The sequence below is a fragment of the Neoarius graeffei genome, chromosome 12 (assembly GCF_027579695.1).
Source record: "Neoarius graeffei isolate fNeoGra1 chromosome 12, fNeoGra1.pri, whole genome shotgun sequence".
In the NCBI taxonomy this organism is placed as follows: Eukaryota; Metazoa; Chordata; class Actinopteri; order Siluriformes; family Ariidae; genus Neoarius; species Neoarius graeffei.
The window spans coordinates 48,304,957-48,329,149 of NC_083580.1; the positions used below are offsets into that span (position 1 = coordinate 48,304,957).

The window sequence follows — 24,193 nt, forward strand, 5'->3', positions numbered from 1 at the left end:
ACCTCCCCTCCCCGTATGTGACAGAGACATGCTATTCATGGCTGCTGTTCTTTCGGCAGGGCAGGAATGGTAATGACAGCTGAGGACACTTATTTCTGGCAACATATCAGTTGAGTTTGAAACCAGGGTCGTGTCCAAGCTTGTGAGCGAGGCGAGGGTGTGCTGAGACTGAGACACCTGTGATAGCAACAGTGTTTTTTTTTCCTCTTAATTTCTGACCATTGTTTGAAGACAATAGGCAAAAGTTTCATAGACATGATCTCTCATTCCAAAACAAACAAATGAGGCACTGTTCTGAGGGTTAGGACATGAAACGAGCAGAAACGCACACAATTTTGAGTAACAGCTTGCAATACATTTGTATTGTATTTGCATTTGCCTCTTCAGTAATCAGGCTTTCGTCTAAACCGGGGAACAGGGGCGCTGTGCCCTCTTACCGAAATGCCTATTGAACCCCAAGTCACACTTGGGCCATACACTTATATACTACTACACAATATGCAGTCTTTCTCAAAACGATCTTTTCTCCATGAAAACATCCCAGCAACACCACATGACAATGTGTCTGATCATCAAATGCGTTATAATTACTCCAAAAATATTCCAATCATAGTAGATACACCTCCAGACGGTGCAAAAACAATCCGAATTGGCATTTTCCAGACTGAGGCGCCATGTTGTGTAGTTGTTTACTTGTCGCGGCTGCTCTCACGAGATTTGACATGGGTTACATACAAGGTCAGCTGACTTGTAGAGTGAGATTTCTCGAGACTGAATGACCTTTCACCCACCGGCGAGGAGCTTTTGACAGAAGTAGTTCACGAGTTGTTTTTGTTGACACTTGGGCATTTAAAGATGTCATCCCACGGCACGAAACGGAAGAAAGCCAAAGACTGTCCGGGGCTGAAGAAGATTACTACTTTCTTTTTCAATGTTGACAAACAATTAGTTACAATTTCCCTCTCAGATAGCCTCAGAATGTCCCATTGTAGCCTCAATTTTTCAAAGGCTTTGCATGGCAGAGGAGGGGATGGACTCCCCCGGTTGCTTTGCTCCCTCGCCATGGTGAGCGCCCTCATGCTAAATTTTTCTAGAAAAACCCCTGAGTAATGATGTTTCTGATGCTGTTATGAACATGGATAAAAGTAGTGATGGCCATATGAAGCTTCCCAACCAGGTGTCAGTGATTCATTTCTTGAGGCTTCAGGTACTTGCTAGAGACACCTGCTGGCATGCAGATATATAAAATAGTGTTTCTTCTATGAAAATGGGCAAAGTAACTGATGATAGTTCTAGTAACTCAAATGTGTACCAGGGAGTGATGCGCCTATGAAACTGGACAGAAGTGATTATAGAACTGATGTGCTTGTGGGACTGGGCTGAGGAGCTGAAGATAACCTTACTGAGTTTTATTAAGGAACACAATTTGTTCCAAAGGTTTGAGGCCAAGATGATTCTTTTTCTTGGAAACAGTTTCACTTGCCTTAGGAAATCCACCCTCACAGGGAACAGAAGAAGCTGGGCTACACAAAATCTTCAAAGACAGCAGATATAAAAAAAAAAAGGTCATACACAGGGTGTCTGCGGAGTCTAAAAAAGTCTAAAATTGCACATTTTCAATTTTAGGCCTAAAAAAGTCTAAAATACAGAGATATTTTGCACTGTTGGTCTAAAATCTCATTTGGGTAATTTAAGACCTAGGTTACGTGCAGAATTATTCTGCACATAGAAAATCTTCCCGGAAGTTCCTTTCAGCACCTAGATGTCACCCGGGATTGGTTAGCATCTAGGTGCTGAAAGGAACTTCCGGGAAGATTTTCTAGTTTCGGTTGTGTTGCCAGATTGGGCGGTTTTAAGTGCGTTTTAGCGGGTTTTGAACATATTTTGGGCTGGAAAACGTCAGCAGTATCTGGCAACACTGTGGAAGATTTCCTGGTTCCGGTTTACGGCGCTGACTCAGTTCGTGGAATTGCTGGTGTTAATCTGCCATTAAAAAGAAGAATTATTGCTGGTGTTGCGTAGGCTACCGTGTAAGCTCTGTCAATTTCAGCGACAAATTAAAAATGGAAGCGGACGAATTGGTTCCTAAAAGAACTAGTAAGGGGTCAGTCATCTGGCATTTTTTGGATATCGCGAGGAGGACATGGAGCAGTAAATGCCAGTTTGTAAAGTGTGCAAAAAAAACCTGTCATCACGAAAGGCAGCAGCACTACAAATATGTTCCATCACCTGAAACTCACCCGGTACAGTATGAAGAGTCTCTTAGGCCCTGTCCACACGGCAGCGGATTCAGGTGAATCCGATACAATTGTTTATCGTTTCGGCCTGGCGTCCACACGGCACCGGCGTTTTGGGTGCCCCAAAACGCAATCTTTTGAGAACGGGTTCCAGAGTGGAAAGATCTGGCAACGTTGCCGTTGCGAAGTCGTCTGGATGAGTAGAACGGATTTGTTTACGATGACGTCACAACCACATGACTGTCGGTGCTTCACGCCGGGTAGAAGTGTAACGAACTTGATGCGAGTTGTCAACAAATCCTATAACTTGGTTCATGAAACGCGCTTACAAAATATTTTCACTGTGAATATTTATTGTGTAATGGTGCTGAGTGAGAGAGAAAATAGCCCTTAGGGCAGAGTCAATCCTGCCAGCAAAAATGGGGAAAAAAAGGAGCGATCTCACCTCTTCAGATGTTGGTTTAAGTCCTACAATACATTCCTCAAAAAGGGCGTAGAACAACAAATTAATCCAACGTGTAGCATTCTATTCCGGACCATTAAAGACGCCGCCTTCCGCGTAGAATCATACGTCATCCTCGCCGCCAGGATAGGTCAAAGCGGAGAATAAAGATGCCTCATTCATGTGCTGCGTTTAACTGTACCAACAGGTTTACCGTCCAAACGAGATCACATGAGATTACCTTTCACAGGTGAGACTGGAAAAATACTTTTCATTGTATTTGGTCATTATAACGTAATTTTACGAACAGATTTTCCTGACTTTGTGGCTAATATGAAGTCTCGCGCATAATAGTTTATGCGCATGCGTCCTTACTACTTCTATTGTTCTGGTGTCTCCGAAGGGACTGTCTTACAGCGCCCCTAGAGGTGTGGCATGTGTATTGCATCGTTTTCAGCAAGCGTTGCGTTGCCATATGGACCTGATATTTTACTGATCGTTGCCCATTTGGACGTGATTTTTTTTTTTTTAAATAACATCTCGTTGCCGTTGTCGTGTGGATGTAGCCTTAAACTCCGAACTACTTGCCCACGAGCTAAAAACCTCCACACAAGCTAAACAAATGACCATAGCGGCCCCGTTCTCCAAAGCCACCCCATATGAGAAAACGAGTCAGAGATGGAGAGCTATAACGGATGCAGTTACTAACGTCATTGCCGAAGACATGATCCCAGTTAGTATAGTGGAAAAACCAGGCTTCCGAAAATTACTAAACGCACTCTATCCCAACTATGAGTTGCCTGGTCGCAGACATTTTACAGAGAAGGCAATACCGGAATTATACACATCTGAGAGGCAGAGCCAGAAAACACTCAGTTCAAAAGTGTGCAAAGAGAAAAATTATGTTTTGCAGATCTCTCTCTTCTCTCCCTCAATCTCTCTCTCTCTATTGTGAATGTTCCAGTGGTTCTCAGTAATCAGGTTAATCGCTTGGAGATCTATTTTTTAAAATAATTTAATGAATGAGCACTTTTCTTATTTAGGCTAAATGTCTCTCTCAGTGTTGAGCTTGCACTTTATTGGGTTGAGCTCTGAGCAGCTCTGTATTGTGTTGCCCCTTTGTTGCAGTTTTCAAGATTGTTTTTGCAGTTTGTGCTACATCTTTGTTGAATAAAAATAGTCTTATTTCAATTCAATTGTGATTTAATCACCAACATGAAAATTTAAAATGTGTTGTTGAAAACCACCTGTAAAGTTAACCAAGAATGTTATTTAATCTGCAGGGATTGTAGTGAAAACAGTAAAGAGTAAAAGTTAGATTTCATGGGGTCCTTTAGAGGAGATTTAAATATATCGAGATATATATCGTATATCTTGAAATGGAGAAAATGTATCGGGATATTCATTTTTTTTCCCATATCGCACAGCCCTATTGTCACGGTTTGTAGCAAAATGGGCAAATGCAAGTTTAACGACTGCTGGCTTGAACGCAATGATTTCGTAGACTGGTTAAAACGTGTACCAAACAATCCGTTTGAGGCGTACTGCACATTGTGCAAAAGAACACTCAAACTCAGCACCCTGGGTGTAAAGGCACTGGAATCGCACGCGAAAGCGGAGAAGCACCAGGCTGCCCATAAAAGTCTGCAACAATCGCATGCCATCACTCAATTTTGTTCACCGTTGTCAGGTCCAAGCACATCTCGAGACGGTGTATCAGCTAACTCTGTGCAAACTGTAACGCTACAACACGCAAACCGTACAGAATCGAATGCCTCATCCTCAAGTGATTTGTGAGATGTCTTTGGCTCCACTGCAACTTAGTTCCTCATTAATGCAAGCGCGCACCCTAGTGATGTAATGAGTTCATTGGTGAATGATAAATTTTATTTCGAAAGTAATTCAGGCTCTCCCAATTTTCTTTATTTTTTTTGTGCGGCATAAGTCTTAAATTTAACCTGCTATGGTCTTAAAAAGGTCTTAAAAAGTCTTAAATTGAACTTGTTCAAGCCTGCAGACACCCTGCATACAGCTTTCTGTCTCAACCAGTCTTGCAAAGGGTCCTCAGATCTTGGAATGTTGGGCACACTTAAAGACCACTGGACCTCAATTGCAGCATCCAAAGTAACATGATGTCTTCCTGGACTCCTCTACAAATCAAAGTCCTTCCCACGCCATGTGGCGCATAGGGCGACACCAATCCCCGTTTTCGTAGCCCTCGGCCTCTTGCCGATTACATAGCTAGGGTTACAGTGGGGGGCTAGTCCTCTGGTAACCGCAAAAGTTTGACTCCCCACTCGCATCTGTATTGCAGCGTGCCTTGCCAGACGGCAGTAGGTACCATTTTTATGATGGTCTTTGGTATGACCCGACAGTGAGTAGAACTCCCAATCAAGAGGCGGACACGCTAACCACTAGGCCAACTCGTGGTGGACTCCTCCATAGTTGTCTAAATGGTGCCAGAGTTTACCTCAATGAATTTTCACAACTTTTGTCAGAGAAGATTACATTTAATGAGCAAAAATCAATAAAGAAAATACCTGCTCTGGAATAATGTCCCGCTTGAGAAGTTGATAGCTGTGGGTTTGTTGTTGTTAATGATGATGGTTCTATGATTCATTTTGTTGACACGTTCAGATGTTAAAAGCTTGTTTGCTTTGTTCGGGCTGAGGAATACTACAGTTTTAAACCTTGGGTTGAGGCTCATCGGTTGCAGAGTACTGAGCCTCTCTCTGAGCCCTTGTAGGATCATCTCACCCAGTTGGCGTGGTCTTGGTAGACAGTTCCTTTTGCAATGTCTGATCAATCATTTTAATAACGGTATCACCTTGGAGCCAGGCACCCTCTTCTCCTCTGCAAGTTCCTTGGTTGCATCATAAAAAGGTGATAACGCACCTAAGCACTTGCCTAGACACGTAAATGTGTCAGATAACGGAATCCAGGGACACATGTCCGCCCGGGGGCATTTTGAGTTATTGACAGATTCAGAAAGTACAGTTTCTAAGCTTTCCAATGATGCCTTCCATGTGGAGATCTGACAATATTTGAAGAATGTGTAGCCTTTTGAAAGTGCATACCTCTTAAAACAGAAAAGGGAGAAAATCGCCCTCAAAAGTTTTCCATTTCAGCTACTCTGGGTGTGGGACGGGCACATAATGGTGCTCATCTGCATGATATTAAGGAAAGCCCTACCCCCTACTAGCTAGCACGATACTACTTTCATGTAAACAAAGATCACCACGTCAATTTTCCTTCCATGCAAAGTATGCCCAACACAATTATGAAGTACAAAAATAAGTCCTAAAGTATACTTTAACGTTTTGTGGTTGAAAAATTACTCACACCGTAAGAAAGATAGCATGATGATGACACCACTAACACAACGCTAGTTTCATGTAAAGCCTCGGTCACAACCGGCCGTACGTGCTCCTACGGCCGGTCTACATGCAAAAAAACGCAAGAAACGCATGGAGGGCGTGTGTGAAACGCACGAGAGCGCGCGTGTGACGTGCTGATTTTCGAGCCGCAGACCGGCCGCAGAGGTTCTTTGTCATGTCAAATAAACTCTGCGGGCGCTTATGTTTTTTTCAGGTTGCAAGACAAACTTGCGGCCAACGCGCGTCTTTCTCCATGAACAAAAAAAAACGCAGCGATTTGGGAAACGGCAAAAATCGCACAGCCAAAAAATCGTATGTCCGGTTGTGACCTAGGCTTAACCAAACCACAACACTCTCCGTTACATGCAAAAATAACCACACAGCCTTAGATTAATAAACTTACCCCATCAGAAAGAGAAACGTCGCCTTGCACACATCAATGCCTCCGATGGAATGTAGTCCTAGAACGGTCCGTGTATCATCCGATCATTCAAGTATTCCATTCAATCTGGAAAACGAGGTTGCGGTTTTTTTTTTTTGCTAGAAATGGTTATCTCCGATGTAAATACCGTGTGTCTGTTTGCTTCGCGGTGTTTCAGCTCCTCTGCGCTCTGTTTAGCTTGCTCATTCCATAGTGAAATTACATGCCTGTATGCAGCTTAAGTAGCCACGAGCTCAGCTTGTATCATACGGCTGATTGGCGAAAAATAAAAACCAAAAGACTTAAATCATCATGTGAATGGCCCATATGGTAATTTACCCACACCCCCCAGCAGGCTACAGTCCTGACAAAAACGAGACAATTTGCAACAAAAAATGTATGCTTTTCCAACAAAACAATCTATTATCTGAAATACTGATTGCATTCTTCAAGATCTCAACTTGCACATGATGGAAAAAAAACGAAAATCACAAATTTCGAAAAAAAATGTTCTTTTGCGATTATCTCGGATTCGTTTCAGCCGACATGCGTCTCTGGATTCGGTGAGGGGTCACAAATTCTTTTGCTGTTACTGGGGTAATGTTTGTTGTCAATTATGTTATTGCAGCACCTACTGCCTCCCTCAGATCCCACAAATGCTCAGACATGACAGCAGTGTTCCAGCCAGTTTATTTTACCAGGGTGGCATGCCCTGCCCTCCACAACTTGCGCCCTTCCCTCAAATACAATGCCATGCCCAAAAGTGTATGTGTTCTGCTCATAAACGCGCCCTTGACATATGTTCTGCCACATTTGGCCTTAGTGCACAAAGTGCACTAAGGCCAAAAAAAAAAAAAGAAAAAAAAGTGTGTTTTCGGTAACATGAAATACTAAAATAAGGTTGGTAGGTAGGAAAGTTTTTTTTTTTTTTTTTTTTTTTTTTTTTTTAATTCATTTTTTTTTATTTTGTTTGAAAAAATTAACACAAGTAAACATCTTACAAAATAGTATTTTGGCACAGAATCCTTTATACCACACATCATAATAAAATAAGTGTTTTAAATCTTTAAACAAATAATAAAAAAAATATCGCGAGAGTTCGAGTTATGATCTACGGAAGCGTATTGATGCCACACTCAAAAAAATTGGCTTAGAATCAAGTAATTACGTGAAAAGATATTGTTAAAGTTATCACGTTTTTACAATATATTTATCATGTAATAACATCACGTAATTTCATGATACGAAATTATCACGTTATTTCATGATATTTTCATGTAATAACGTGAAAACACCTTATCAAGAAATAATGTGAAAATAACGTCCTAGGCTAGGCTACTTCCATTAAAAGCAGACGGCCTAGCCTACTGTAGAACTTGGGTCGAGCAAAAACACCGAGCAAAAACATGGCTGAATCCTGAATGACTCCTATTTGTATAAATAGGGGACTACATAGGCGGCAAAATGTAGTGTTTTTCCCTGCCATGGAAGTGCACTTGTATACTGAAGAGGAAGCAATTTGCATTACAGCCTTGAATGAGGATTCAAAATGGCGGCTCGGCTCAGTTTTCCCTTCCTCCTTCAGTATACAAGTGCGCTTCCATGTTTATGCAGGAGGGCTGATAGAAGTGGCGAAACATTTTACTTTTTATTGTTTCTTTCACAACTTGAATGCATTGAAACAAAAAATTGACAAACTAACGTCGCTTAGACTAAAATATCGAGGGAAATTTGTAATAACTTTACGGTTGGCAATTTCGACGCGGAAATTCTCGATCGGTCAGGTTACCGGAACACACTTTTTTTTTTTTTTGGCCTAATGAACGTTGCTGAAGCAACACGCGTGGACCAATCATAGTACACTATTATGGATCATAGTCATGATCTGTTAGGCCTCAACTTTAACTTTTGACACCTTTCGCCCTGCAGGGCAAATGGCCTCAGTTTTTTTGCCCTAAACTTTTGCGACATTTCGGCAAGTTTTCAAGTACATGGTTCAAGGCAATACTGATACAGTGGTGCTTGAAAGTTTGTGAACCCTTTAGAATTTTCTATATTTCTGCCTAAATATGACAAACATCAGATTTTCACACAAAACCTAATAGTAGATAAAGGTTAAACAGTTAAACAAATGAGACAAAAAATAATTATAATTTATTTATTGAGGAAAATTATCCAATATTACATATGTGAGTGGCAAAAGTATGTGATCCTTTGCTTTCAGTATCTGGTGTGACCCCCTTGTGCAGCAAGAACTGAGGCTAAACATTTCCAGTAACTGTTGATCAGTCCTGCACACCGGCTTGGAGGAATTTTAGCCCATTCCTCCGTACAGAACAGCTTCAACTCTGGGATGTTGGTCGGTTTCCTCACATGACCTGCTCGCTTCAGGTCCTTCCACAACATTTGGATTGGATTAAGGTCAGGACTTTGACTTGGCCATTCCAAAACATTAACTTTATTCTTCTTTAACCATTCTTTGGTAGAACGACTTGTGTGCTTAGGGTCGTTGTCTTGCTGCATGACCCACCTTCTCTTGAGATTCAGTTCATGGACAGATGTCCTGACATTTTCCTTTAGAATTCGCTGGTATAATTCAGAATTTATTGTTCCATCAATGATGGCAAGCCTGTCCTGGCTCAGATGCAGCAAAAACAGGCCCAAACCATGATGCTGCTACCACCACCATGTTTCACAGATGGGATAAGGTTATTATGCTGGAATGCAGTGTTTTCCTTTCTCCAAACATCATGCTTCTTATTTAAACCAAAAAGTTCTATTTTGGTCTCATCTGTCCACAGAACATTTTTCCAGTAGCCTTCTGGCTTGTCCATGTGATCTTTAGCAAACTGCAGACGAGCAGCAATGGTGGGGTTTTTTTTTTTGGGAGAGCAGTGGCTTTCTCCTTCCAATCCTGCCATGCACACCATTGTTGTTCAGTGTCCTCCTGATGGTGGACTTATGAACATAAACATTAGCCAATGTGAGAGAGGCCTTCAGTTGCTTAGAAGTTACCCTAGGGTCCTTTGTGACCTCGCCGACTATTACACACCTTGTTCTTGGAGTGATCTTTGTTGGTCGACCACTCCTGGGGAGGGTAACAATGGTCTTGAATTTCTTCCATTTGTACATAATCTGTCTGACTGTGGATTGGTGGAGTCCAAACTCTTTAGAGATGGTTTTGTAACCTTTTCCAGCCTGATGAGCATCAACAACGCTTTTTCTGAGGTCCTCAGAAATCTCCTTTGTTTGTGCCATGATACACTTCCACAAACATGTGTTGTGAAGATCAGACTTTGATAGATCCCTGTTCTTTAAATAAAACAGGGTGCCCACTCACACCTGATTGTCATCCCATTGATTGAAAACACCTGACTCTAATTTCACCTTCAAATTAACTGCTAATCCTAGAGGTTCACATACTTTTGCCACTCACAGATATGTAATATTGGATCATTTTCCTCAATAAATAAATGACCCAGTATAATAATTTTGTCTCATTTGTTTAACTCGGTTCTCTTTATCTATTTTTAGAACTTGTGTGAAAATCTGATGTTTTAAGTCATATTTATGCAGAAATCTAGAAAATTCTAAAGGGCTCACAAACTTTCAAGCACCACTGTACTTGAAATCAACCCGGGGAAAAAGTCGAGGGCGCCAGCGACCACTTGTGAGGAAAATCACAAATGCGCACGTGCACCTGAAGCAAGCCGATCAGAGTTGTTGTTACAAATTGGGAAGAAAAAACCAAAATGGCGATCACAGGGGAGGCGAGGATGCTGGTTAACTAAAACTGGTTGGCGAAAACTAAAAAAAATCTTGACCGACCACCGAGCCTCATTAGCCGGTTAAAGTCGGTTAACCTATGAGATGAAAATTCTAGAATTGGAATTATTACAGGGATGCAAACGGCGCGCCTTTTGGCGGATGGCGCCCTCTCCACGGCTGAATCGCGCAGATCCGACCTTCCTTTCCCAAGGGGGGGCGTTGGAGCGTCCGACCACAACTTCATCAAAGCAAATTCTGCATATAAGCAAATGCCGCCACAGTCCACGAAGCACAGGAAGTACAAGCACGAGAAGAAAACAGCAAATCAAACGGTCATCGGTTAACATCCCTAGTTAATACGTCTTGTTTTTTGTAATGTACTCGCTTGAAAGTTTTTGTGCTTAAAGAAGCCGACCATAGGTGTGACTGAATGGGCCTAACTCGCTAAAATGTTTCTGCCTGAGCGTCTTGGTCAGGCAAATCGGGCATTCGGGCAAGGCCTGGTGTTGAGGCTTGATAGGATTAATAAGCCTATACTACTATTATGAAGCATTGTATTAAACTGGTTAACTAAAGTTTTAGGTTTGCTTACTTTATTTTACAAAAGTAATCTACCTTGCATAGTTGCCCATTATGGCTAATTTTGCATGATAGATTCTTTGTCTATAGTGATGTGCACAAAATTGCCTGTGATAATCATTGGCATCTTGCCCTCTTGGAAAGTTAGCTGGAATGCTGTGACGTGTGTACTATTCCAGCAAGTTTCTACTTCCTGAAGCAGTTTTAACTGAGGAAGTCCCATCTGCAGTTGGATCTGCACAAGCCTTTCCTATGAAAAAACTAGTAGGGCACTTAACTCTGCCAAGCCACATATTCAGATTTGCATCAAAATCGATTCAATAGTTCCCTGGCCCATGACCCACCTTTCCTCATGATTTCATCAAAATCAGTTCAGTACTTTTTGAGTTATGTTGGGAACAGGCAAATATCCTGGATGTGTTCTGTGCAGTGTGAGCCTGTGGAACGTCATTAACTCCAAGGAGAACCGTGGCCATTGCAGTGGTACACTCCTCCACAAAACGGCAGGTGACAGCTGGGTAGGAATCTGTGTTGATGGAGGTCCACGTATCTGCAGTGAGGTTCACAGCAGTTGCTTTTTGTTCCCGTGCCTTTTGCTTTTTCTTTCTCAGGGTTGAATTTGGCCCCAACCATTACTTTCAAAACCTGAAGTATTAACATAATCCTCAGCATTGGAATAATGTTAAAATGAGCATATTTAACAGATACTATATACATGTACACATTCTTTGTAGGTAAAACGTAGGTTCAACAGATTAATGACCCTTTCAGTGAATCAGTTCTTTGGACCCTTTATCTTCTACCATATTGAATGGTTGTGTGTCCTTCACCACCATGTTTGCCAAGCCTTCCAGAGCTCAACATTAACTTTTTAATCCAGTTGGACAAGCAGCAAGATTTTTCACTTGACCTGACCATGTATTAACTTGTTCTGATTTCATTTATTTGTTTATTTAGACGGGACAGTGCGTATTAAATGAACACTGCATACATGAGAAATGCACTGTAAATACACCGGAAATGCTAAATTCTATCCATAGTCCCCAAACAAGAAACATAAAACGCTTAAAAATACAAGTTCATAAAATCACAATAGACCAATAAATAAATAAGCCAAAACCATATAAATGTGTACAATCATGTACACACACGCGCGCACGCGCGTATACATGACTGCACATATATCGGTTATATAAACATATGAACAAAATCCCCTGTGCGTGCAACATACAGTTACACGCACAAGGGAGATCCCAGACTGAACTAGAGGTCTGTGCGGGACAGAATTTTCAGTCCTGCTCCCGCATTGTGCAGTCCTGCTCCCGCAAAGAATTATGATTTTCAGTCCCGCTCCCGCCCGCGCCTGCCATATTTTGTCCCGCTCCCGCCCGCAAATCCCGCATGATGCAGACGTTCGCGTTATTTCTCACGAAAGTTCTTGTCATTGGCTTGGGGAATTAAACATGCTGAGCTTAGCTGAGCTCTCCACTGACCGATCCTTCATTTATTGTAAGTTTATTGTTTAGACTCTGACATTCTGCTGACACATTCCAAGTTGAGCGCTGCATGCGCTCATGATTGACAGCTCTCGCTTTGATTGACAGCTCTCGCTTTGTGCACTCGCACTCCCACTTCCGAGTCTGTGGCGTTATGATTCCAACCGCGATTTCATTCTCCTCTCGTATGAAGTGCTGCGCAACCACAACCAGCTCCTCAGATTATACACTGTCTATTTCTAGCTTTAAATTGAACAATCTGTGCGATACACAGTCCTTTTTAATACTAGTTAATACTTTTTAATACTTAGGACTAATACTCTTGACTTTTTAATGGTAAATTTACCTCTCTTTAAAGCAGCACTTACTTCTGAAGCACTGTGAGCTTCACTAGAGGAGTTCTGCTCTTCTGCCATGATCGGAGATCTCAAACACGGAAGAGCGGAAAGGAATCGGAAACGTACGCGAGATTAGACCACATCCGCAAATTTAGGCATCTTAAAATGTTTTATTAATGCCAAATAAAATATCCAGCACAAATTATATACGATAGACATAAATTAATAATTTATAAATTTTATTTTAAACACGTTTTTAGTTAGCGGGACTGCAGCTTATCACCTCTCCCACCCGCGCCCGCATTGTGCACTCCCGCCCGCGCCCGCAATGAGCTTTCAAAATTTGTCCCGCGCCGCACTGCTTTGCGTCGGGTCCCGCGGGACTCCCGCAGGAGTGCAGGGCTCTAGACTGAACATGATTACAGATGCTCACAGGTTTGTTTGTCTAAGATTCAATCTGTAAGTTGTACTTTAAAAGTCCCAAAAGACGGACACACTCTGATATTGATGGGTAGCTTATTCCATTCCAAACATCCCTGAACTGATAACACGTTTTGGGCAAATGTTGTGCGTCTAAATTGCACCTCACAGTCCTCTCTTATGACAGCTCTGGTCCCTATGCTCCTATCTGGCTGTTTTTTTATGAACTCTTCCAGGGGAGGCGGGTACAATCCGTGTAGGGATTTATAGATCACACATGTTTAAAAAGCTTAAAATTGTCAAAACTAAAAAGTTATATTTTTCCAGGATGTTGCAATAATGCTACGAATATGTTCTTTTATCAAGTATTGTACCTTTAGGGCTCTCTTGTAAAGTTGTTCAAATTGGTCTGAGAGTCGTGACACCTGTGAAGGACCAATTTGAGAAGCAGTAGTTGATGTGAGACAAGATCATACAATGCAGGTACGCCTTGGCGGCACCGGTTGTTAAGAAAGGTCTAACTTGTTTAAAATTCTGCAGATTAAACTTGATGGTATTTGAGACCTTCTTGATGCGAGTTTTAAATGTTAGGGTTGGGTCCAATGTCACCCCGAGCTACTTAAACTGTTTGTTTTACTAGTTCAAGCTACTCACTCCCTAAAAACACATTGGATCTGACTGCTTCTACTGACTTCTTGGAAAAAAAACATACACACAGTCTTTTTGGTGTTCACGAGCAAACATGAGTCAAGTAGCCAGTCTTGAATCCTGGTCAGGACTAATGCAGCCTCTTTGGGGGTTTTACCGTGACATACAATAACCACATCATCTGCATACATCTGGGAATATACAGTATGACACACATCTGGCAGATTGTTTATGTACAGTGAGAACGGTAGTGGCCCTAAAATAGAACCCTGTGGTATTCCGACTGGACAGTTACGGTCGGCAGATTTAACACCAGCAGCACTCACACTCTGTTTCCTATCTTGCAGATATGATTTAAACCACTGCAAAGCTGCAGGTGAGAAGTTAAAATGACTTAGTTTGGACAGAAGAATTTGGTGACTAACCGTGTCCAATGCCTTTTTAAGATCTAGGAAGACAGCAGCAACACAAAAACTCCTATCTAACAGCCTTTTTACCCTCTCAATAAAAAAAAAAGGTTGCTGACTCTGAGTGGCGAGCACGAAACCCAAACCGCATAGGATGCAGGCGGGTGTGGCCTTTGTCAAGATGTTTAAGTCAGCTATCCATTTTTCTGCTACTTTTGAGATCAGAGAGAATGCTGACGGGCCTATAATTTGTCATGTCCGATCTAGAGCCGGATTTAAAAATTGGTGTTGCTGTTGCCATTTTCCAAGCTGATGGTACTGTACTTTGTACAATTGACATGCTTACCAGATGTGTGATTTGGTTTTAACATAGATTGTAAATTTGTTTTTAAGAAATTTGTGTCCAGCCCGTACACATCCTTAGCTTTGGAGCATTTCAGAGCTCTGATTTTTGCTACTTCAGCCTCTGGGATCTTTTCTAAATTAAAAATGGGTTGTGCATTATTAATGGAATTCTATAAAAACTTGGGTTTAAAAGATTTCGTTAGTTCATGAACTGAGTTCAAGAAGAAATCATTTAGCTTACTGGCTAGGGTATAGAGATCTTGCAGTCACGTGACCGGAAAGTACACAGCCGCCATCTTGTCGGTAAAAAAACACCGCTGAATACTGCTGCACTCGTACAGAATGGATCAATTTCAACCGACAGACTACATGGCTCATTTTTCTAATGAACAGATAACTAGATACATGTCTAAAATAAACGATCTACAGATTAGTGACCCTTATGGCTTACCGGACGTAGTTTTCACGACCGTGTCAGTGGATTTTGAACTGCCAGCGGAATACCCAGACGTGTATAATTATCTCATCAACTTTCCCTCGCTGTTCAGTGAAAGTGCTTATAAATCTCTGGACAGTTATCTTTACAGAAATTCAGGATTTGTCAGCCCCCCTCAAATGTGGCATCTTGTAAGAAAATAACAATCCTCATTGGACGGGTAAGTCACTTAAGTATTATCTAGTATAGCACTGACCAGCCGATTATAGAATAAGGTAATTCCAGCTGTAATTCCAAATCGTCCGTCTTGTTTACCATGGATCTGGCGTTGGAGAGGTAGAGGCTTGGCAGTGGAGATTTGAGTGGCTGTTTTCTGAGCTTAGTCAACAGGCTGGCTCTGCAGCCTCGCTTTTGCTTCTGCTCCCGACGCCGCCTCCTTCGCCTGCCAGACCCGATAACAATCCACGGAGACCCCGCTGGTCTCGCCATCTCGTCCGGAATGTTGTGCATGCGATGGAAATCGCTACAAACCGTCATTTTCTGCTGGAAACCAATGTCCAGTAAGTCCATACGGTTGTAGTGGATATTGAAGTCCGATACAGACGAACAACACGCAAAAATACACACAAAAAATATAAACGTGCACAGGTAGGGAGAGCTTGTAGCCGCAGCCGTTGTAGTAGAATTGTAGTAGGGTTTTCCAGAAGAAAAGGTAGAACTAGAAGGTGGAAATATGGCGTTTGACCGACAAGATGGCGTCTGTCACAATCTGGATCGGCTGTAACGTCACATGCAAGTGCTCCATAGTGGTCCTTTACCAGTATTCCATCAATCTTTAGTTCCAGCTCTTTATCATTTTGGTTGTTCTGCCTACCCATTAATTTATTTATGTACTGCCAAACTTTCTTGCCATTTCCTTTTGCACTTTCAATGATTTTAATAAAGTTTGCTTTGGCCTTCTTTAAGTGAGGTTACCTTATTTCTTACATGAGTGAATTTCTGTCGATCTGTTGTTAGGCCAGAGTTTATTGATTTTCAATAGCTGATCTGTTTCATTAGGTTTCTGCAGTTATTGTCAATCCAGGGCAGTGAGACTCCTTTCCTTTTCTTATAAGTCTCTCTCGTAGCAAAGGAATTAACTACCCCATTTATTTTATTTAGAAATAAGTTACAGCTAGTCTTAGGTGGGGTTTACATTAGACCGTATCAGCGGATCATCAGATTAACGTTTTTAAAACGATTAGTGTGCACACAGCAACACCAATACACGATTTACGTGCACACAGCAACACCAATACACGGATACGCTCGGCTCCGCAGGCATCCTGCGCTCCAAATCACTCCGCCCTGAACAGCAAGTGTCCTCTGGAGGGTGCGCACTCCGGCCTTGCGCAGCTCACAGAGCGCGCGAGTATAGCGCACGAGCAGTGATTCGGGACTGAGCCGCTGTGTGTGTGATCCCAGCGCATATCACTTACCACTTGCAAGTGGAAGGATGGCAAGCCTAAAGACAATCATAACTACACAATGGGCAGTATTTTCATACTTTTATACTCTTTAATGAAAGGTGATACAAGGCGGAAGTCCGCGCTGTTTTTCAGCAGTCGCGTCACATGACCAACGCCAGCGAATCAGGAAGGTGGATGTCACAGTGACGTTGTCCAATGACGACGCCAGCTAGAGCTCAGCACAGCGTATCCGCGTATTCTCAATGTTTACACAGCACCGGACCAGACACGATCTGGATTGAATACGTGGACCCTGGCGGATTCGCGTTTCCAGGCGGTTTAATGTAAACGGACAGTGCATCCGCGAAGAAAACGAGACAGATACGGTCTAATGTAAACTTGGCCTTAATGTCCTTGCATTGGGTCATGTTACTCCAGTCGACCCTTTTTAGGGCTTCGACAAAGTTCTGCTGCTGGGAAGTTATTTAAGTTGAGGGGATTCCCTAGCAAATAATGTGCATGGAATCGCTGGCTTCGTGCAGTCAAGCAGATGGGGAAGTCTGGTGTGCGCATGTGCAAGTTTACCTTTCGGTGTCGTCATCTTCTCTTGGGTTTTACAGTAGCCGTCATCCAGTGTTGCATTACCACCATCTACAGGTTTACCTTTGACCGTGCACTGACAGTTACATTGTTCTGTCACTAAACGAACAGCTGATCACACAGAGGTGCTCGCTGACCGGCGATATTTATTAGTTTGGTCCTGTGTTTCGTTTCTTTCGCGACATAATGTTTTCTCGCTTTCCGTTACTGTTGTCAGTCTTTCACGTTTCATTCGTGTCCTCCATTTTTATGCCTGCACCACCGTAAGGTGCAGGAGGCATTATGTTTTTGGGTTGTCCGTGCGTCCGTCCCGAAACCTTGTGAACGCGATATCTGAAAGGAATTTCACCAAACTTTCATCATTTGTGTGCTTTGGGACAAACACGAACTGATTAGATTTTGAGATCAAAAGGTTTAAGGTCAAGGTCGCTGTGAGGTCAAATGTCTGTCCGAAAACCTTGTGAACACAATATCTCCAAGGCTGATACAAGTAATTTCACCAGGTCATGATTACTGTGAGGTCAAATGTCCATCCCCAAATCACAGCTTAAGGCGTGTAGTCTACCGGGCGGAGGCATCCCCATCGACGCCATTGGCATCGAGTTCTATCTAGTTCTCTCCTGTTTCAAATTTGTATCCCACAATGCCTTGCATGAACGGGGAAAGCCCACCACGTGATGCATGACACGGTATCTTGAATTGGGTCATGGTGAAGTAAGAAATAGTAGCGGAGAATTTAGGGCCACGTGGCCTTAAATTCATTAATTGTTCTATTTAAAAAATACCCAATAAAAGAGACGGCGCAATCAGCATGTGCTGGCACGCGCTCTCAGGGAGCCACTATCAACATGCTGGAGACTGCCGGAACTTCCGGGAGAGTTGGGAATAATTCTACTTGTCCCGTCGAACAAGCAGATGCGTATTTGACTTGTCAAGTTTATTTGTATAACGCTTTTAACAACAGACATTGTGTCGCAAAGCAGCTTTACAGAATTTTAGTGACTTTAAGCATGAGCTAATTTTATCCCTAATTTATCCCTGATGAGCAAGCCTGTGGCAATGGTAGCAAGGAAAACTCCCTCAGACAACATGAGGAAGAAACCTCGAGAGGAACCAGACTCAAAAGGGAACCCATGCTCGTTTGGGTGATTAACAGATAGCGGGATTATAACAGTTTTAACAGTTTTAACATGAATTCTGTTTTGTTGATATTATAAACTGTTCATTGATGGAAACTTGAATGCAAAACTGTTCATGACAACTGTAGTCCTCGGCCATAAAAGCATAACTAAGTGTCCAGAGCCATCTTCTAAGTGTGACTTTCGACTGTCCATATGGGGCCGTCTTCCACAGGAGCAATGTGGTAATTAATTATTTTTTATTTTTTTATTTTTTGCAGATTTGATAAATAACTTTTTATACAAAATGTCTGACAAAATAATTTCCGCTTATAATGTAAACAAACCGGTGAAATGACAGTAGCAATTTTTGAAAAATACCATGAATAATTCTTGGAAAATAAAAAGACGTGTTCTTACCATCAAATACTTTTATTCCATACTTTGACCCACTTTACACGGGGACGGTCTGAAACAAAAACGCAAAAGTCCATTTTCGTTCTCACTTTTTTCCGCGTCTACACGACCGTTTTCAAGGAGGAAATCTGCGTCTATACGGTGACGCATAAATGTGTGGAATTCAATTGGATGTGCATGCCAAGCGGCTAGGTGGTGCTGTGAAAGACCTCCGTTATGTCTGCACGCATGCGCAACGTCTTCCGTCTTGTCTGATCTGCACATCTGCGCCGTGAAAACTTTGACTACTCTGGCTATGGTAAGTAAGAAAGTAAGTAAAAAAGTAAGAGCATACTATACCCGCCTCTGTTCATTAACGGTATATGTGCAGATTCGGTATAGATGTTCGAAGGACTCCTGGACGTTTATTAAAGCTGCCAGAGCAGCTTGAAGGTCCGTTGGATCGATATAATCAGACTTGCTCTTACTTTTTTTACTTACTTTCTTACTTCCCGGGCTGGCGTGTACAGTATATGACATATGTATGACGTAAACGCGTACCCAACGTGAGCAGATCCGAGCAGAGTTTCGCGTATTGGGTAGTTTAGACGGATATGCAACGGGGGCTGTTTTTAACTTATCCACTCTGGAAGGCGTTTTCAATTTTTTCCATTTTTCAGCCTCGGAAATGCCGTCCCCGTGTAGACTAAAGGCACTTCCGATAAAATATTTAGTCGTTTTTACCCGACAGCGTCCTCGTGTAAACGGGCCCTTTGTTGCTTTGCATTTTTTGGGGTTTTGTTTTCGACTAGTTTTCATTTCGTCCTCTGTTGGTTCAGCAACACGCTGCCATTTTGTTTTTTTCTACTCATGGTATATGAGCTGATATCCTAGTACTAGAGTAGCCAATCAGACTGCACAATTGCTCATATCCAGTGAATGTGGATAGAATAAATATACGTGCGCACGCACGCGCTGTGGGAAATAAGGCCGGGCCGGCGGACATTTTGCCGCTAACTTTCGCATTTGTCCGTCTGTATTTCAAAAGTATCAAACCGGATGGCCCATGAAAAATTGTAAAGATATTGGTCTAATCTGCTTCTAATTTCTTATTATGAACATGGTATAAAATAGTCATTGTTGACACAATGTTTCATGAGTGTTATAGTACCTATATATGAGTCCCAGTAAGTTGTAACCAACTGGAACATCTTTGGCCCCCTGTACTTTTTTTCTAGACATGAAACTGACCTGTGCTACTGTTTTCATGGGTAGAACTTTACTCATGTTTTTCTTGAATCTTCTGACATTTTCTTGTCAATTTGTATTCAATTTGTAGTGTAATTAGCAGCTAATGTCTAGTGTAATTTGGCCTTTGAAGATCACAATATGCCTGGAAATAGCTGAGAAGCCAGGCATCTAAAGCCCTTCAGCTTTGTTCCGGCATGACCGGCCAAAGGTTGCATTGTTCCGGGCCTTTAGCCTGTCATTTGGATAGGCTGAAATTTGGATGGGCAGACGTTTCAGACTTGTCTGTCTTGTGACAGTCTGCATAAAATTCCTTATTTCCCCACACGTGTGTGTGTGTGTGTGTGTATATCACATCACACACAGTGTCTTGTGAAAGTATTCATCCCCCTTGGTGTTTGTCCTGTTTTGTCGCATTACAAGTTGGAATTAAAATGGATTTTTGGGGGTTAGCACCATTTGATTTACACAATATGCCTACCACTTTTTTTTTTTTTAAAAGTGCACCTTTAAATTGTGACACAAACAATAGAGATCTTGCAGTCACGTGACCGGAAAGTACACAGCCGCCATCTTGTCGGTAAAAAACACAGCTGAATACTGCTGCACTCGTACAGAATGGATCAATTTCAACCGACGGACTACATGGCTCATTTTTCTAATGAACAGATAACTAGATATATGTCTAAAATAAACGATCTACAGATTAGTGACCCTTATGGCTTACTGGGCATAGTTTTCACGACTGTGTCAGTGGATTTTGAACTGCCAGCGGAATACCCGGACATGTATAATTACCTCATTAACTTTCCCTTGCTGTTCAGTGGTGAAGCACTGCGTGCTTATAAATCTCTGGACAGTTATCTTTACAGAAATTCAGGATTTGTCAGCGACTCAGATGTGGCATCTTGTAAACAAGAAAATAATCCTCATTGGATGGGTAAGTCACTTAAGTATTGAGTATAGCACTGACCAGCCGATTATAGAATAAGGTAATTCCAGCTGTAATTCCAAATCGTCCGTCTTGTTTACCATGGATCTGGCGTTGGAGAGGTAGAGGCTTGGCAGTGGAGATTTGAGTGGCTGTTTTCTGAGCTTAGTCAACAGGCCGGCTCTGCCTGCAGCCTCGCTTTTGCTTCCGCTCCCGACGCCGCCTCCTTCGCCTGCCAGACCCGATAACAATCCACGGAGACCCCGCTGGTCTCTCTATCTCGTCCGGAATGTTGTGCATGCGATGGAAATCGCTACAAACCGTCATTTTCTGCTGGAAACCAATGTCCAGTAAGTCCATACGGTTGTAGTGGATATTGAAGTCCGGTACAGACGAACAACACGCAAAAATACACACAAAAAACATAAACGTGCACAGGTAGGGAGAGCTTGTAGCCGCAGCCGTTGTAGTAGAATTGTATATAGTAGGGTTTTCCAGAAGAAAAGGTAGAAGTAGAACCAGAAGTAGAAGGCGGAACTATGGCGTTTGACTGACAAGATGGCATCTGTCACAATCTGGATCGGCTGTGACGTCACATGCAAGTGCTCCATAAAGATGAAAAAGCAGAAATCTGGAGTGTGCATAGGTATTCGCCCTTTCGTTTGAAATCCCGAAATAACAGCTGGTCCAACCAATTCACTTCATAAGTCACATAATTTTAGTTGATTAAGATCCACTTGTGTGCAAAGTGTCACATGATGTCTGTATAAATCAACCTGTTCTGGAAGGACCCTGACTCTGCAACACTACTAAGCAAGCAACATGAAAACCAAGGAGCCTCCAAACAGGTCAGAGACAAAGTTGTGGAGAAGTATAGATCAGGGTTGGGTTATAAAAAAAAAAAATCCCAAACTTTGAATATCCCAGGGAGCACCATTAAATCCATTATAGCAAAATGGAAAGAATATGGCACCACTACAAACCTGACAAGAGAAGGCCGCCCACCAAAACTCACAGACCGGGCAAGGAGGGAATTAATCAGAGATGCAACAAAGACACCAAAGATAACACTGAAGGAGCTGCAAAGATCCACAGTGGAGATGGGGGTATCTGTCCATAGGACCGCTTTAAGCCGTGCACTCCACAGAGCGGGGCTTTATGGAAGAGTGGTCAGAAAAAAGCCATTGCTTAAGAAAACACGTTTGGAGTTTGCCCACCAGCATGTGGCAGACTCCCCAAACACATGGAAGAAGATTCTCTGGTCAAATGAGACTAAAATTGATCTTTTTGGCCATCATGGGAAATGTCATGTGTAGTGCAAACCCAACACCCTGAGAACACCATCCCTACAGTGAAGCATGGTGGTGGCAGCATCATGCTGTGGGGAGGTTTTTCATCTGCAGGGACAGGAAAGCTGGTCAGGACTGATGGAAAGATGGATGGCACTAAATCCAGGGCAGTTCTGGAGGGAAACCTGTTTAAGTTGGCCAGAGGTTTGAGACTGGGACGAAGGTCCACGTTCCAGCAGGACAACGACTCTAAACATACTGCTAAAGCTACACTGGAGTGGTTTAAAGGGAAACATTTAAATGTCTTGGAATGGCCTAATCAAAGCCCAGACCTATAGTAAAACGACAAGGGGGAGAGAGTTCTAAACTTTGTGACCAGTGATTTTTACATCTTATTCTTGGTTCTATGTTAATTTTCCAGAATGTGTTTTTAACATGCGATTCATTTTTATTTGACTTTATTTATAGTTCTTTGTTGAACAGTGTTTACAGTAAAGTTATACTCCATCGAATATTTAATGAAACAGTCGGTGGATTTTTCTTTTGACGAGTTATACATCAGTATCCCTCCTGTTACGGGTAGAGGGTATCAGTTTTTAGTTTTTCAAGTTTAAATGGCAAAAAAAAAATAATCACATGGCATTGTAGCTTGAATAAAATGCTGCGCATTGAACTTGTCTGGGTTTGGTTTTAATTGAGTGATTTGTATGCTACAGTACCTTGCCACAGAGAGCCACTAGAAATTTTGGGCTCTGTGAAAGAATATATCATCAGCAATTGCTTACTTGCTTCTGGCAATTCTTTGACAACATACTAGTTTACATACTCGCAGTGTAACATGCATCTTAAAAGTGGGATTTTAAAATAATTTATTTAAATAAACATCTAGTTATTTGTTCTCTGGCATCAAATACGATCTGAAAAATGTGCTGAAGTCGTCTGTAAATTTGAATATGGAATTTTGAAATGGAAAATGTGTCAACCCTGTATCTAGAGTACGAGGCTTCATCTGGAACTTTTGTTTCATATTGGGTATGGCTTCAAAGCCTCGGCTTCAAATGTCCCGTCACTAAATAAAAGGACAAAGTGACAGGAGAGGAAAAAAACCCTCATGATTTCAAATTGGTGTCTTCCTCAGCGCGGTTTTGGTTTGGAATCATCCGCACCAGCATCAGACTTGGTTGGGGGTGTGACCTAAATTTGAAAGGTGGTGCTGTACATTAGAAGGGATTCAGGTGATAAAGTTCACATTTAATTTTGAGGATTATATTTAATATGGATGCTTGTTGTTTTATGAAGCTACTTCAGTGCAGTGTTACTATGCCAAACTGGCACACGAAGGTGAGTGTATTGTTGCATTTGTGGAAAGTTCAGTGATCTATCAACATGTATCCATCCATCCATTATCTATACCGCTTATCCGTCAGGGTCAAGGAGGAAGCTGGAGCCAATCCCTGCTGATTTCATGTAAGAGGTGGGGTACATCCTGGACAGGTTGCCAATCTATTGCAGGGCTAACACAGAGACTAACCTATAGATGAAAGTCTTCCGGATTTACCCAGAAATCTGGATATTTGATACAACTCTCTTGAAAATCTCCAGTTTTCCAAATGGAGAAATTTATTTTTCGGATTTTTTGCGTTCCTAGACGCGGCGTAATACTTCACATCATCCTTGCATGGGCGCAGTCCTTGAATAGCCCAAACATAGTTCATTGATTAAAGATAGGTGTTCTTTGTTAACGGCGCGCGTGCCGGAGCTCGTTAGGCGCGTGCGTCCAAGGCGCGCCTTCAGGTGCACGAGCTAAGGCGCAGGACTGACACCGTTCTGCACAAGCGCAACACAATCGCACTAGAAAGCATGTTCAAGCTGCCAGTGTAGCTGCAGTCTTTTTAGTTGCGAATTACAAGTATTTCCTCTTGTGTTGTTAATTCACCGTGCCAAAACAAGCAAAACTTTCCTCCTCCTTTCGACGTGAAGAGAGGTAAGCAATTTATTATATATTTTTTCCATCAAAGTTGCATTTTGTGGTTTCGAAGCTAAGTTTTAGTGCCGTTTCTAGAACACGGCATCAAGAAAACGTGGAAGAAACAGCAATAATGGAACAGCCGGTTTCTAAGCTGCCTAAAACTAGCAATGGTAATTTTAATTTTTGTTATATAATGTACTCGGGCTGCCCGTCAGTGTGTGACATGCACGCACACCCTGAAAAATCCTAGCTACGTCCCTGATTTACATGAGAAATTTGG

General features: G+C 42.2%; 1 protein-coding gene across 4 annotated transcripts in view; it reads left to right on the forward strand.

Moving 5' to 3' along the window:
* Nucleotides 1-24,193, forward strand: part of nnt (nicotinamide nucleotide transhydrogenase) — a 113,700-nt gene that overhangs the window by 4,128 nt on the left and 85,379 nt on the right. The gene's annotated exons all lie outside the window — the stretch shown is intronic.